We start from the raw sequence: 15,919 nt of genomic DNA on the forward strand, positions 1-15,919 counted from the left end.
TGCATCAATCATGACGGGCAGCCTTGGGAGGTTTTGGACAGCTGTTACCATTTTCTGATTCTCTCAATAACCCAGGGCAATGCCTAATCCAATCAGCAGAACTCCTGTTATCATGGTTCCCAATAGGTAGATATCTTCAATGTCCTCCACGGAAAGAGGCGCCAGACACACGACTCGCCACTTCTCCCACGCGTCCATCGTATAGCCAGCAGTGAACGTATCCGGCAGGGCAGTCAGGTTCCCCCGAACTCAAGCTTCTCATCGAGAAGATGGTGTCAATTGCGTTGAGAGACCAGTTTATCAAATCCATGATATTTTTTAGTTTGGAGAGCAGTGTGGAGAGAGTCTCTCAGTGTCTAAGTATAAGACAATAGACGAGACGAGAGGAGCAAAGCAGGGAAAGTAAGGGGGAGGGAGAGGGAGAGAAAAAGCGACCGCCTTCGTTGAGAGCCAAAAGAGAATGAGACATAAGTGTTGGGTTCTAGTAAGAACCAGAACACTGTCATCCTATGACTTTGCATACCCAGGTGTTAAACACTGACCCTGGAGGTTTCTCTGGTGTTAATAAGATCACAGGATGGTCCTATGCAATAGTTCTGTGAAAAAACAGATTTAATATAGTAATATGATCAGGGAGAAGCTTAAATTTTGACTTTTAAAACATTGTGTATTATAGCAGCATTGACATTGTGAGAAGACAAACTTACTTTAGTAACTTATCATAGATTAGAGTCCATTCATCTCGTTCTGCATCTCCAGGGTATCTCTCCAGGGTATCTATCTCTCTCCTAAAATACAGTCATTGTGCTGTTCATATCTGAGTGAACATTAATGACACATTACTTCATACACGTATTTTTCCACCCACCTCTGTTATCTCTTCACAATTCCTGCATGTCTCAGAAAGCTCTTCCTCCAGCTGCTGCACTAAACATCGTAGTGAGTTCACCTGGAACATCAGCTCAGACTTTTCGTCATCCAGCTGTGCACTGGACTCCATCGCCGGCTCGTGTTTCTCCTCAGGTTCAGCCAAAGATGCCTGAAATTTTAACACCCAAAGCATGTTGGCACACTGTCAGACAGAAGAGTTCACATCAGTGGTGATGATTATATGAGCAGAAAAACTTACACTCGGTGGCTCATCGTTATGTTGTAGAGTTTCCTTCATTTGATTGTACAGGATGCTGTAAGCCTACCGCTCTTGCTCGTACTCCTAAAACACACCCATATACATATACTGATTGCTATATTGTAATACTGTAGTGATTTTTTTTTTTGCAATAACGGTAGTAGTAAAACATTTATGAGAGGAAAAGCTTACTATAAGTGACTCATCACACTCATCACGGGCCCTCAAACCATTTCTAACTAAACTGCTTAACACCAGTATTGTCTCACTTACCTGTTTTATGGCACCACACATCATGGCTGAATCAGAGAGCTTCTCCTCCAGCTTACATTTACATTACATTTACAGCATTTGGCAGACGCCCTTATCCAGAGCGACGTACATAAGTGCTTAAATCTCTAACATTGAATACATTGATGCTGGCTCACTAAGTTACATACTTAAGATACCATGAGTTTAAAACATTTGTTCAAAGTTACAATGAAATTGTGTCAAAGGTGTTTTTTTTTTATTTTTTTTTTTTTATATAAAAATATGCAAAAGATAAGGAAATAAGTGCTAGTTGAAGTGTTTCCTGAATAAGTAGGTCTTCAACCGCCGCCAGCTGCTGCACTGTGCCTTCCAGTTTGTGTACCTGGTACATCAGGTCCAACTTCTCGTTCTCCAGCTGAAAGTTGGACTCCATCGCCTGGTTGTATTTCTCCACAGCTTTCGCCAGAGACCTGGAAGTTCAACAAATAAGGTTTTTGCTTTATTTTATTCAACACACAAATGGATTTGAATTAACACTCATCAGAACAGCCTGGAATGTTTTGTATGGTGGCCGAGAAGTGCAAAATAAAATGAAAAATCTGGAAATAAAATAACAAACCAGAAACCACAACATTTGACACAAACCGGAAAATGTAGGTATAGTTTGCGAATGGAAGTCTTACTGCTGATTGGACGATACATCTGTCACTCAAGATATACAGGAAGTACAGCAGGCTGCAGCAGTAGAAAGTCGAAATGTGTAAAAATGTATTGTCCTTACTGTGAATTATAATATGTCAAATTTCTGCAGGGTTGTCCAGTAGGAAGTGGTGTTCCGGAGTCAGTCTGTTGTCGCCGAGCAAGTGTGGATGTGCTGGTGTTCCGCTCGCTATACATAAATAAAAGTTCATGTTAATTTATCTCCATGTGTCTATGTTTGTATATACATATATCTGCAGCTAAGGATATTACATAATGTTACTCCAGTAAAATGTCTCCCAGCTTAGAGATGTTGGATCTCACTTGGCATCAATTCAGAATATACTAGTTCAGCATGCTTTGTTCTGCCTGACGAGTCCAGTATTAAATGCATTGCATCATTTGAACCTTTTTTTTTTTGTTTTCTTATTTTAGGCCTGCAATAACTGCAGGATTATTGTTAGTCGATCTACAAATAAGCCACAGGATGTCTCCATAAACCATCAATGCTTGATACAGTATAACGAAATGAAATGGCTTTAGTGTATCCACATGACACAGATAGTTTGGTCCCATGGAGTTATAATGTTGAACAAATCTATGACGTCTCTCTGCACTGTTCCTTATAGATTAAGTTCTTGCAGCAAAACAACATAATGTCATCCGAACAACTCTCCTGGTCCGCACAGCTCTGCTCTTATAGCATTCCTTACATCATTTAAGCTGGGATAGTTTTGTCTCTGAAACCTACCTGTATTCTCAGGTGTGTTTTTAGAGATCGCAAACTAATCTTTATAAGATGAGATGATATCAGCATATTAAGAATCACGGCATGACAGGGAAGTCGTGGTCTAAAGGTTAGAGAGTTTGACCCTTAACTCTAAGGTTGAGGGTTCGAGTCTCGAGCCGGCCACGACTGAGGTGCCCTTGAGCAAGGCACCGAAACACCCCAACTGCTCCCTGGGCACCACAGCATAAATGGCTGCCCACTGCGCCGGGTGTGTGTTCACTGCTGTGTGTGTGCACTTTGGATGGGTTAAATGCAGAGAACGAATTCTGAGTATGGGTCATCGTACTTAGCCGTATGTCACGTCAGATTTAATTTAATCAGATAATTGAATGTTCTTCCTTTTCTTGCTTGACAATGGAATTGTTATTTTCTTAGATTTAACGTGAACGCAGAACTACACACATGCACCTGAAATAAAGTTATACACAATTTCCTACTGCCTGTATAGTTTAAGTGACAGATATATTGTCCAATCGGCAGTAATTCTTCCATTCGCGAAGTATTCCTACCTTTTCCGGTTTGTCTGAAATGTTGTTGTGTTTTCTGTATTGTCATTTTGTTTTTCACTTCTTGGCCACCTTGTAGTCTGCCACTTGTGGACTAAAGACACACACACACACACACACACACACACACACACTTCTATAATGTGTGAAATAATACCGTATGAGATTTCTCTAGGTCAGATAGAGTTTCCTTCATCTGATCACACTGAGACTGCATGATGCTGTAAGCCTCCCGCTCTTGCTCAGACTCCTAAAACACAACATTGACCACTTAATGTTTATATCGACAATAAACCTCATATGTTGTGATTTATTTAAGTCTGAATTTTTTTAAAAATGATCACACTAGAATTTTATCATTAAGCAGAGGTGCCAATAAATATGGGTTTCGTTTTTTTTGCATTTTTGTTACAACAATGTGTGAGATCTTCATTTCATAATGTTACTTCTAATAAAAAGGAACGCAATGCAAGGATTTTAACGCAAGGATTTTCTAACTTACTCTCAGTGCCCCATTACACGTTCTCTTGGTCTCAGAGAGCTCTTTCTTTAAGTTATGCACCAAGTCTTGCAGTCTGACCACAGTGAACTGCAGGGTACTGTTCTCATTCTCCAGCTTAGTATTGGTCTTCATCACCTCACTGTACTTCATCTCAGCTTCACACAGAGAGACCTGGAGGTTTAACAAAGTTATTTACTACTACACACATTCAGACAGACACACACACTTCACAATAACAGCTGTGGTTGTGAGAGAAGAAAAGCAAACCCTAATTGATTCTTTTTCCTGCTCTAAAGTCTCCTCCTTGGATTTGGTCATAGTTTGAATGCTCTTTGCAACGGAACACTCCTAAAACGCATCCAGAGAACAAAAGATGTTCAAATCTTTACTACTTAAAGTTCACACCTACAGTATCATAAACAGGAAACAGTGTATCATGAATTTGTCTTTTGTCCAACTATTTAGTGTACTCTTGAAGTATTAAAGAGGTATTGGATCAAAATGACATCTTTCATTTCCTGATCTTTACATCTAGATGGGTTACAAAAAAAATGGTGGCAGACCAGACGATTTGGAGGTGAACAAAAGTATAAAAACAGACTGTCTTTAAGGTGATTAAAGTAAATGACACTTCATATTTGACATCATGAATGTTGCTTAAATTAACTGTATCAGCAGCATCAGGAAATGAAAGCTGAAATCAATAATTCTGTCTGATCTATTGTCCGATATTACCTTAAGCGTTCAAAACAAAGATCTGGTCTTGCCGTTACAATACTTTTGGAAGAGAGAGTACACAGCCTGCATTGTAACATTATGTAACAGGAACATAACAAGCCCTCTGGTTATTTCTAAAGGAACTGCTTAACAGAAGGGTTTTCTGACTTATGAAAAAGGCCTCAGCACACTGCCTGCGTTTTTCAGCCAGCAGTTCACCCAAACCCTCCACTTTGCCTTTCAGATTCTCCACCTGGGACATCAGATCTGACTTCTCTTTCACCAGATTAGCATTGGTCTCCTTTTCTTGCTTGTATCTCTTCTCAGCTTCAGTCATTTGTTTCTACTGTATACACACAGATTTAGATATGAGAAATCTCATTGGTAAGTAAACAAGAACACACACACACATACAGTAAGAATCAAGAGAAGAGAGAAGAAACATGAGAAGAAGAACCTACCTTTAGTAACTTCTCATTGTGTTAAAGTCATCTGATCATACTGTGATATCAGGATATTGTGAGCTCCGAGCTCTTGCTCATTCTCCTAAAACATAGTCATGAAACAGAATGTCAGCTAATTAACAAGTTCATGAGGATATAGGGGTAAAAAGCTTGCTTAAGCGGAATGATTTCCAGTGTGCAAGAAAAACACAAGAGTCATCTGGACTGTTGTAACATATAGTAACTTATCAAGCAGCAGGTACAGTACATGAAGAGTCCTCAAACACACATGGTCACGTATGTTTTAAAGCGTAAATATTTGTTCCTAAATATCCATGTTTAAAATGCCCAGAGTTACTGTATTTACATCTCTGACCCACAACTGACACACATGACTTACCTTTAGTAACTGACTGCACTCACTTAAAGCTTTCCTAAAGTCTGCACAACGTAACTTCTTTTTAATGTGAGCCTCCCGCTCTTGCTCACACTCCTAAAACACAGATTACATGACTCTTATCTACAATGGGTCACTTTCAGCAAACTAGACCGGAAACCAGAAATCATTTTAGATATTTTGTTTAACTACATGATGTAGCTGTTGGTGCAACTTACCATGCAGCATGAATGTCAAGTGTCCTCATATTATTTCTAAAGCTAAATACAAGGATGTTCTCTCTTACCGTCCTTATGTCTTCACATGTCCTGCATGTCTCAGCGAGCTTCTTCTCCATCACCTCCATTGACATCAGGTCAGAGTTCTTGTTCCCCAGCACAGCATTAGTCATCATTGTCTTCTCGTATTTGCTTTCAGCTTCATCCAGAGAGGCCTGGAAGATTTTTATTGTTTAATATTTAAACCCAAATCTCTCATGGTTCCATGCTTTAATATATTAGATGTCCTTTGAATTGTAAAATGATCCATAGTTTGAGTGATAGCTTTATGAGGAGTTATGGCTGAATGCATACAGAACTAGGCCTGTGTTTAATTCTGACTCTCTCACATCTCTCTAACATTGTCTGGAAAGTCTCGTGTTTTGGATTTGAGCTTCAGGTATTTATGTAAAAGATTATTATATATAATTTAAGGTTTACCTCAAATGAACTCTTCTGGGTCACATTTATTTTTCCTTGTAAAGGTCACAAAAGCAGTCATGGCCTCGTGACAGATCTTACCTGCAGTAACTCCTCATTGTGCTTTAACAAAAGCAGATTTTCTTCTTTAACACCTCATTTTGTGACATGAGCATACGGTCAACCTCTGGCACTCTCTCACAGTCCTAAAACACAGTCATAGTGCAGAAGACATTTACACATTAGTGCTAAACGGACCACTTCAGCTGAAAAGAAGTAACTTCAGAGTAACTACTGTGAATTTAAAAAAAGACATGGATTTAAGCCTTAAACAAAATATCCAGCATTTAAATGAGCTCTATTAACAAACCAATATCTGAGCCTCTATCTTTAACATAGCCCAGTTATGGAGTTAGAAAATGGAGGACTTTGCTCATTGTTAAGTAGAACTCAGACTGGCTTATTGGTTTCATAATACACACATCTTACCTTCAGTAAAATGTCCTTCATCTCAATGCACTCGGACTGCAGGATCCTCAGCTGCTGTTTTGCTCCATCACATTCCTAAAACACAGCCATGGACAAAAAGAAAAGATAAATGTTCACATCTACAATGTGTTAACTCTATTCACAATAAACACTAGCATCTTAAACTAAATGTTTGTTTATTTTATTAAACTACGTATAACCTGTGGAGAAACTCATCATGACCTTATGATCTATTATTTCTAAAGGAACTTACTCTTGTTAACTCTTTACATGTTATCCTGGACACAGCGAGCTCTCTGTCCAACTCCTGCACTGAATCTTGTAGAGTTTCCACATCAGACCTCAGATTGGAGTTCTCGTCTTCCACTTGGCTTATGTACGCCATCGCTTCCTCATATTTCTCCTTAACTGCAGTTAGAGACTCCTGGAAATGTAACAACTGAAGCTGTTTGGCTTTGTTTACTGTTACACACACATTCAGACATGTTCGAGGAGTCAACTCATCAGTCAGAACCGCCTGAAAAGGTTTGTGGACAAAAACACATGATGGGGAAAACATACCCTTAGTGTCATGAGCTTCTCATTACGCTTTGCCTTCTTCTCGTCAAGTTTGTTCTGCACATATTTACAGATTTTCTGCTCTACTGTACTTCATGCATGTCACCACAGTCCCATTTCTTCAAGTACCTTCAGCTGCGTCATTTCATAAAACCTTTGTCTGATAACGGTAAGCTGAGATGAACTTACTGCCAAAGAACAAATTATAGTAAAAACCAACCTCTCTAAAGGGTTATTTTCTAAAATATATAATGTTTTGTTTGATTCGTGTACATCCTTCTTAGAGAGCTTGAAAAAAGTGTGGGAAAAAGACATAGGCCACGGAATTACCAATACGGATTGGTCCGCCATATGTACACTAAAAAACGCTGGGTTGTTTTTTAACCCAAATGCTGTGTTGGGAACAAGGACGTTAAAGAGAGCATGCACCTCAACGTGAAAATCAGACGACACCAGTGCGAGAAGCTGCCATCTTTGCGTCTTCAGATAAAAGCGAGTGAAATTCTGTCTGAAACCTATGTTATTCAATATGTATTTAACAGTGTTCATAGCCATAAAATATCTGCTTTACTGTATAAACTAATGTTATATGCGCAATTTAGGCTTTCAATCAGTTAAACAATGATTGAAGTAAAGTAAGTATTGCTGTAGATTCATTCTTTTAATCACTTAAATTTCTGACCCATTTTGAGTTAAATTCAACCCAGCAGTGTCATCATTTTTAACTAATAGTTGGGTTAAAATCACAACCCAGCATGCTGGGTTAAACATGATAACCCAACTAGTTGGGTTAAAATAACCCAGCGTTGGGTACGTCCCTTTTTGACCCAGCACTGGGTTGCCAAAATAACCCAAATTGGGTTGTTTTCAACCCAGCAGTTTTTAGAGTATAACAATTTGTTCCCTAAATGTACTTCTTTGGGGATTCACGAACTCAACTACAGATTTTTTAACAGAGTTTACCTTACACATTCACGTCTAAGAAAGATTTACAAAAACTCCTCTGATCTCTGTTTTAATTGCAAGAAACACAAAAGAACATTCCTTCACTGTTTCTGGTAGTGTGACAAAATATTTTCTTTTTGGACTAAAGTACATCATTTTTTACAAAGGCTCTTTACAGTAAGTTGAAATTTTGTTTCTATTTGGAATTGTATCTCCTGTATAGTGGAATTGAGACTGTGTTTCACTTCCACACCAAGCAACTGTTTTTAAATTTGGTTTAACTGGCAAAGAAATGTATATTGTTACTGTGGTCATCTCCTCAGGTACCTTCTGTTAAAATGTGGTTGTCTCAAATGTCTATATTACTTCCACTTGAGAAACTTAGGATATACATCAAAAGTCTAATGATTTTTGGCAGATATGGAAACCTCTCTGGTGCCACATTAATCTTGCTTGAAATGCACCACTTTTCAAAAAGTGCCTTTTTCTCTGTAAAAATTCAACATATGTTTGTCTGGCTGTTTTTGCATGTGCTCTAAACTTTTGACGATAAGCTTCTGCCACCAGTTCATATGCTCATTACACAGCCATTTTTATAGCATCATAATCTAAAGATTGTTCAATAGGTAATTCAGCCGTAACTTCCTGTGCCTTACCTGACAGATTGCATTGAAGAAGTAAAGCCCACATATCCTTAGGCTACCGCAATTTGGCAGAAACATGTTCAAACGCTACAAAATATGAGTCCACTTCAGTCTCTCTAAACGGCGGAACAAGTCTAATATATTTGCCAACGACAAAATCAGATTGTGACTCAGATGAATCAGACGAACTTTGATTAACGGTCTGAGCAGAATCGACTGTTTGCATTACCGGTGATGAATCTGAAGGTCTAGCTCAAGGTGATGGAATATGTTTGCTACGTAACTTTAAAGCCTCCATCTCATTCCTATGTTGTTCACTATCTCGCGCTCTCTCAGCTTCTATTACTCGAAGCCTGATGCACTGAGCTTCACATTCCTGTTGTTTTAACTCAAGATCTAATTCTTTTAGCTTTATTGCCAATACAGCATCAGAACCAAAATGTTTTGAATCTATGTTGAGAACAGAATCAAAGCCAGCAGTCTCAGATTCTTTCCCAACATCATCTGATGCAGCCAAAATGCCAGCTTCTACCAGTTAATAATAATTCCTCTTTGATAACCTGTTTACGCACCTCTTTACGTATGCTAATGTTAAAGAAGTCCGCTATGCAAATTAAATCCCTCTTACAGCAATGGTTATATACTTCTATAGTGGGAAATAACGTAAATGAGATTAAATCAAACTCCATAACCTAAGCATTAACCTCTCCCACATCAAAAGAGCAAAAACAGCCAGGCAAAACAAGAGAAAAAGGACACATACCATTTAAAAATGTGATCATCCACCAATGCAGTTGCTTGACGGCGTTGCAAATAACACATAACACCAATTGTTTACCACTTTGTGAGACAAGCCCCAAATTCTGTTATCAGAAGTGGGATCCCGGACAATCCCCCAAATTCTGTTATGTTCCTAGCTAGTCTAGGGTTGGGGGAACAAGTAACAGAATAAAAATGGTGCGAAGTGTGGAGGCAGCAAGGTTCAATTCCCAACCCCAGAGCTTTTAACAAAGACCAAAACTTAATATCAAAAACAAGTTCTTTTATTTTCCAAATGTGGGAGGATTTCAAGGCTTCAAGTGGGGGCAAGGCCAAAATAAAAAACAAACCTGCTAACTAATAGAAATAAACTAACTAGACTACAAACAAAAACAAAACTTACAATAATAAACTAACTCCCTAACTAGCTTAAAACAAGAGAAAACAGCATATGAAAGAAAATGGCACCCACCTCTCTACAAATCCCTTCCCAAAGAATTAACAACAAACTTAATAGGTCAAGAAATAACAAAAGTATGTACAAAAGAGTTAACTTACAAAGACATAACAAATGGGTTCTCTTATAATAGGCAACCTGTACAACAAGATGGTTAACACAAGAACACTTTAGGAACACACACACGGGGGTCCACCTCATTTTGTACCCATTTTGTACCTTTATGTTGTCCACCCTTTCCAATGGTTCTACAACTCTGTAAAAAAAAAAAATCAGGCATGACCAAATAAAATTCCTAATCACAAATATCACTTCAATTTAATAAAATTCTAAACTTTTTCAAAAAAGGATTTTGGCCCCTTGTGGGGCCCAGTTTCTAGCGTGGTATCCTTGTGAGGTCCACTTTCACACACACATATTTCAAGTTTTTATAGCTTAGCAAGGACCACAAAAATTATCTGGAGATATTAAGAGTTTCTTTGTTTGAACTTTGTTTTCAGGGATTTTACTCTAATTTACATCCTCTACATCCCATATCCATTTATTTTGCACCAACCGACATACCTGATTGTCATCAATGACTAGACAGGGTATGAACACCATCATAATGACCCCGGTCCAAATTCATGGTGAATTTCCAAATCAAACTTCTCAAACACCATACTGTGTTAAAATCAGGCTTTGCCAGGCTAACCAAAAGTAATATTTTACATCAAACATGGCATAAAATAGTCTCTTAACAATAGGTTTTGTCCTCAAGAAGCATGTATTTATATTTGAAAAAGGGCAGTTCCACATAAATTAGAACATAGTGTGCACGCTGTACAAAAAAAAGTAAATAAAATACAGCTTTCAGATCAACCCTGTGAAAACTATATTAATACAAAATAATAGAAAAACACAATTATCACTTTGATAAAACTTGTGAGCTTTCACTGGTGTGATCCTGATCACAGGACCCGACCAAATAATAAATGTAAGGATCACATAAATTCAGGTCCAGAACATTGTTTGTACACATTCTTATACACAGCTTTCAGGAAAAGAAAAATCATACAGCTTCCAGAACAATGAGAAATCTACAAAAACACTAAGACAAAATAATAAACACCATTAACATTACGCACATTAAAGTGTTTAGACAAAACGTACAATCTTTCATTGAAAATTTCTCCTGTGGGAAGCAATGCCACTTTTAACGAAATATTTTACTTTCCAGTCTCTGCTTCCAAGGGCTTCAGTTTCTGCAGCAAGGCACTGCTGACAGTCTTCCTTACCTGATACTTCATTCATCACTAAGAACCTTCTCAAATGCCTTTCTACTCTGGTGCCCAGCTTCTTTTTGTAACAGTTTGTTTACATAGGTAGGAAGAAAAAGAATGTTAGCCCATTCTTGACCGACTACTAAAAATAGCTGTTTAAGGTAAATCTCCACAGATTTTGTTCTGTGACAGTTAGAAACACAAAATTTGGAGGAGATTGGCTGTACATGGCTACACAAGACAGAAAAATGTATTGAACATATTTTTCATGTTTTAATTGGAAGATAAATTTGTTCAAGTTAAATATTCACATATAAATTTAATAGAGTCTGTTGTGTGAGTGAAGTTCCAACAGTGACCTCATGCAGTAACGCCCGCTAGCCGTGTCGTAGCTAACGCTAGCGCCCGCTGGCCGTGTCTGTAGCTAACGCTAGCCGTGTCTGTAGCTAACATTAGCGCCCGCTAGCCGTGTCTGTAGCTAATGCTAGCGCTAGCTGTGTTTGTACCTAACGCCATAGATATCTATACACTAGATGTCACATTGGGGTCCTAAAAATGTGTCAAAACCGCCGCCATTTTTGTACTTTACCTCAAATGCATGGACGATGCCGGACTTCTGTGCTGCATTTGGTTGTTCAAACGAAAGAAATATAAAAAACAGACAGTAAGGGATTACATTTCACAGGTGAGAATGTGTTTTATGATATTGAATGTTAGGAAATTATATTTCTTGTTCCGTTGGTTTGCTTCAGTCCTTGGTTAACGACCGCAGCTAATCCATGCTAGTTACTCAATGTGCTAGTCAGACAATGTTTGTAGATTCCAAAGCTCTGAATAAGGACGTTAAAAATTGACCCATGCTTTTTTGCTTAAAGGTGAAGACCCAACTTTATGTATGTTCTGTAAGATTCCCTTATATGTCAAACATATTTTATTAGATTGTCCTGGACTTAACACAAGCAGAATGCTCTTTTATCAAGTTACTTCACTTAAGGACATATTTAATGACATTATGCCTGAAAAGGGTTTGGATTTTTTTATCGTATGTTAATTAAAATAAAAGATTGTATAATATGACTTGCTGTTTATATTTGTTTTGTTTTTATGGCTTTTATATGATATTTGTGTTTTTGTAATTTAATTTTGCCATGAAAATAGCTTTTGATTGCTGACATGGCATTAAATAAAATAATCTGAATCTGAATCTGTTTGTAGATTCCCAAGTGATAAACAGAGACGAGTTGCAGTTGCAGCACTAAACACTTTAAGTTGGAAGTTAAGTTGGAAGTTCAGCCTCAAAGTCAAACTTTAGTACATGTATAAGTATGTATACTTATTTAATGTGGCACAAGTAACTATCTAACTTTCACATTATGTTCCTCTCAAATTTGTGATTTGCTTCCACCTGCAAATTGCTTTGTGTGTTATGCTAGACACAGAGGTGGAAGCCGAAGTGAAGGCAAACAGAGTTTTAATGCCAAAACACATTGGTTAGCAGTGACAATGATATATCCGGTAGTGCGCTAGGGAGCGCGGCCCACGAAGTCCTGAAGATAATGCAAAAAGCAGTATGTGTCCAAATCCTAGAGAGCGCTGTGGCAGAAGCGCAAAGCTGGGCATTTACACAGGAGTGTAGAGAAATGCACAGCCGAACCATAGATAATAACGGACGGAGGTTAGAGTGAGAGAGGGGATTATATATGGTGGGTGATGAGGTTGAAACAAGAGTCAGGTGTGTGTAATTAGTAAGCCGGCAAGCCGCTCCGTGCGGGCGGGGCACGCACGGGAGAAGAGTCAGGGAGCTCCCTGACACCACCCCCTCCCCCAGGGGTGGCCCCGGACACCCTGACTCTGCGACGAGGACGACCCCTAGCCCTGGGCGCCGGGCGGCGTGGATGGGCAGCATGGAACTCTGCCAGCAGACCCGGGTCCAGCACGTCCTGCCATGCTACCCAAGACCGATCCTCAGCGCCGTATCCTTACCAGTCCACCAGGTATTCGAGGCGACCCCCGCGCCATCTGGAGTCAAGGACCCCCCGCACTGCGTAGACGCCAGGCTGAGCTATGACCTCCGGCTGGACGGGCGCCACGGGACCACCTGGAGGGCGAGAAATGGGCAAGACACACCGTTTCAGCAGGGACACGTGAAAGGTTGGGTGTATGCGGTACCTCTGTGGCAGCTCCAGCCGGTAGGACATGTCACTGATCTTCCTGGAGATCCTGAACGGCCCAATGAACCGGGGGCTGAGCTTGCGGCATGGCAGTTTAATTTTCAGGTCCTTAGTAGAGAGCCACACTCGATCCCCGGGGCGGTAACTAGGAGACTCCAGACGTCTAGCGTCAGCGTGCCGGCGGGTGTTGCGGAGGGCCCGACACAGCTGGGTGTGCGCCGATTCCCAGACCCGGTTGCTCTCCCGGAACCAGGCGTCCACAGAAGGCACGTCGCTGGGCTGGTCTGACCATGGGAACAAGGGCGGCTGGAACCCCAGCACGCATTAGAAAGGGGTGAGGCCCGTGAAGTCCTGGCGGACTGAGCATACTCCGCCCAGGGCAAGAAACGAGCCCAATCTCCCTGATCCTGGCTGCAGTAAGTCCTCAAGTACCTGTTCAGCTCCTGAATCTTGCGTTCCGCCTGGCCGTTGGACTGAGGGTGGTAACCTGACGTCAGATTTACTGACACACCCAGGAGCTGGAAGAAGGCACGCCAAACCCGAGATGAGAAATGCGGCCCACGGTCCGAAACTCCTCCGGGAGACAGAAGTTCCTGAACACATGATGAAACAGGGCCTCGGCTGTTTCGAGGGCCGTGGGCAGCCCCTTCAGAGGCACAAGTCAGCAGGCTTTAGAGAAGCGGTCCACCGCTACCAGGATACACATTAACCCCTGACCGTGGCAAGTCGATCCCTAGGTGTGACCAGGGGTGCTGAGGGACGGGGAGCGGCACCAACTTGCCGACGGGCAGGTGGCGAGGTACCTTGGCCATGGTTCAGGTGGCACACTCCTGGACATAGCGGGTAACCTCTTCTGCCATCCTCGTCCACCAGTAACAAGCCTGAAGGAGCTGGACTGTTCTCCTCTCTCCTGGGTGGCCCGTGCCCGGTCCCTCATGGACCGACTGGATTAGCCCACCATGGCAGGATGTGGGAACAAAGACCCTTCCCTCAGGGCACCCTCCGGGGGCGGGCTCCTGGATGGAGGCAGCACGGATCTCGCTGTCCATGTCCCAGACAATAGGCCCCACGACGATCGAAGGAGGAAGAATGGGGTCCGGATGTCTTGGTTCCTCATGCCCGAACATCCGGGACAGGGCATCGGCCTTTCCGTTAAGCACCCCAGCTCGGTAGGTGACGTGAAATTGGAACCGAGTGAAGAAGAGGGCCCAGCGAGCCTGCCTGGCATTGAGTCTCCGGGCCTCCCGCAGGTACTGGAGATTCTTGTGGTCTGTGAATGGGTGCTCTGAACCCTCCAACCAGTGCCTCCACTCGTCCAGGGCGAGCTTAATAGCCAGAAGCTCATGGTTGCCGATGTCATAGTTCTGCTCTGCCGCCGAGAGCTTGTGTGAGAAGAAAGCACACGGGTGGAGCTGTGGTGGGGTGCCTGATCGCTGAGAGATAGCGGCTCCACCCCTGTCAAAGAGGCGTCCACCTCCACCACAAAGGGCCTCCGGGGGTCGGGATGACGTAACACGGGAGCGGAGCAAAAGCGCTGGCGGAGCTCCTCGAACGCCCCCTGGGCCTCCTTGCTCCACCTCAGGGTCCGCGCCTTACCCCTGAGGAGAGAACTGAGGGGAGCTGTGATCTGGCTGTAACCCTGAATGAACCGACGGTAGAAGTTAGCGAAGCCCAAGAAGCGTTGGAGTTCCTTAATCGTCTCCGGAACGGGCCAGTTCCTTACTGCTTTAACCTTCCCGTCGTTCATCTGTATCCCCTGTGCACTGATGACGTAGCCCAGAAACTGCACCTCCTCACAGTGAAACTCACACTTAGAGAGGTTAAGGTAGAGCTGTTGGGAACGAAGTGCCCCTAGGACCTCACAGACGAGGTGATGGTGCTCCTCCAGGTTCCTTGAGTATATCAAGATGTCATCGATGTAAACCATGACGTACCTTTGTAGGAAGGGTCGGAGCACCTCGTTCATGAACACCTGGAACACAGCTAGGGCGATAGATAGGCCGTACGGCATGACCCGGTATTCGTAGTGTCTGGAGGGCGTTATGAAGGCGGTCTTCCACTCGTCCCCTTTCCTGATGCGTACCAGGTTATACGCGCTCCGGAGATCAAGTTTAGTGAACACCCATGCCTCCCTTAGGGCTTCCAGAGCTGCTGGGACAAGCGGGAGAGGGTAAGGGAGAGGGGAGATCTGGGCGTTAAGCTGTCGGTAATCAATGCAAGGACGTAGCCCCCCGTCCTTTTTCCCCACAAAGAAAAAGCTCGACACAGCCGGGGAGGATGACTTCATGATAAACCCCTGCCGGAGAGCCTGCTGGATGTACTCCTCTATAGCCTGATGTTCTGGAGCGGAAAGGGGGTAGACTCGGCCCCTTGGAAGCTTAGCCCAGGGAAGCAGGTCGATGCAGCAGTCCCCGAGCCGGTGCGGGGGGAGCCTGGGCACAGAACACGTCCTTGAATGCCTGGTACTTGGGGAAATCCTTGGGGATTTCTGCCTGCATGGATGTCGTGGCTTCCTCCACCTT

This window comes from Tachysurus vachellii, chromosome 16, assembly GCF_030014155.1.
Source record: "Tachysurus vachellii isolate PV-2020 chromosome 16, HZAU_Pvac_v1, whole genome shotgun sequence".
In the NCBI taxonomy this organism is placed as follows: domain Eukaryota; kingdom Metazoa; phylum Chordata; class Actinopteri; order Siluriformes; family Bagridae; genus Tachysurus; species Tachysurus vachellii.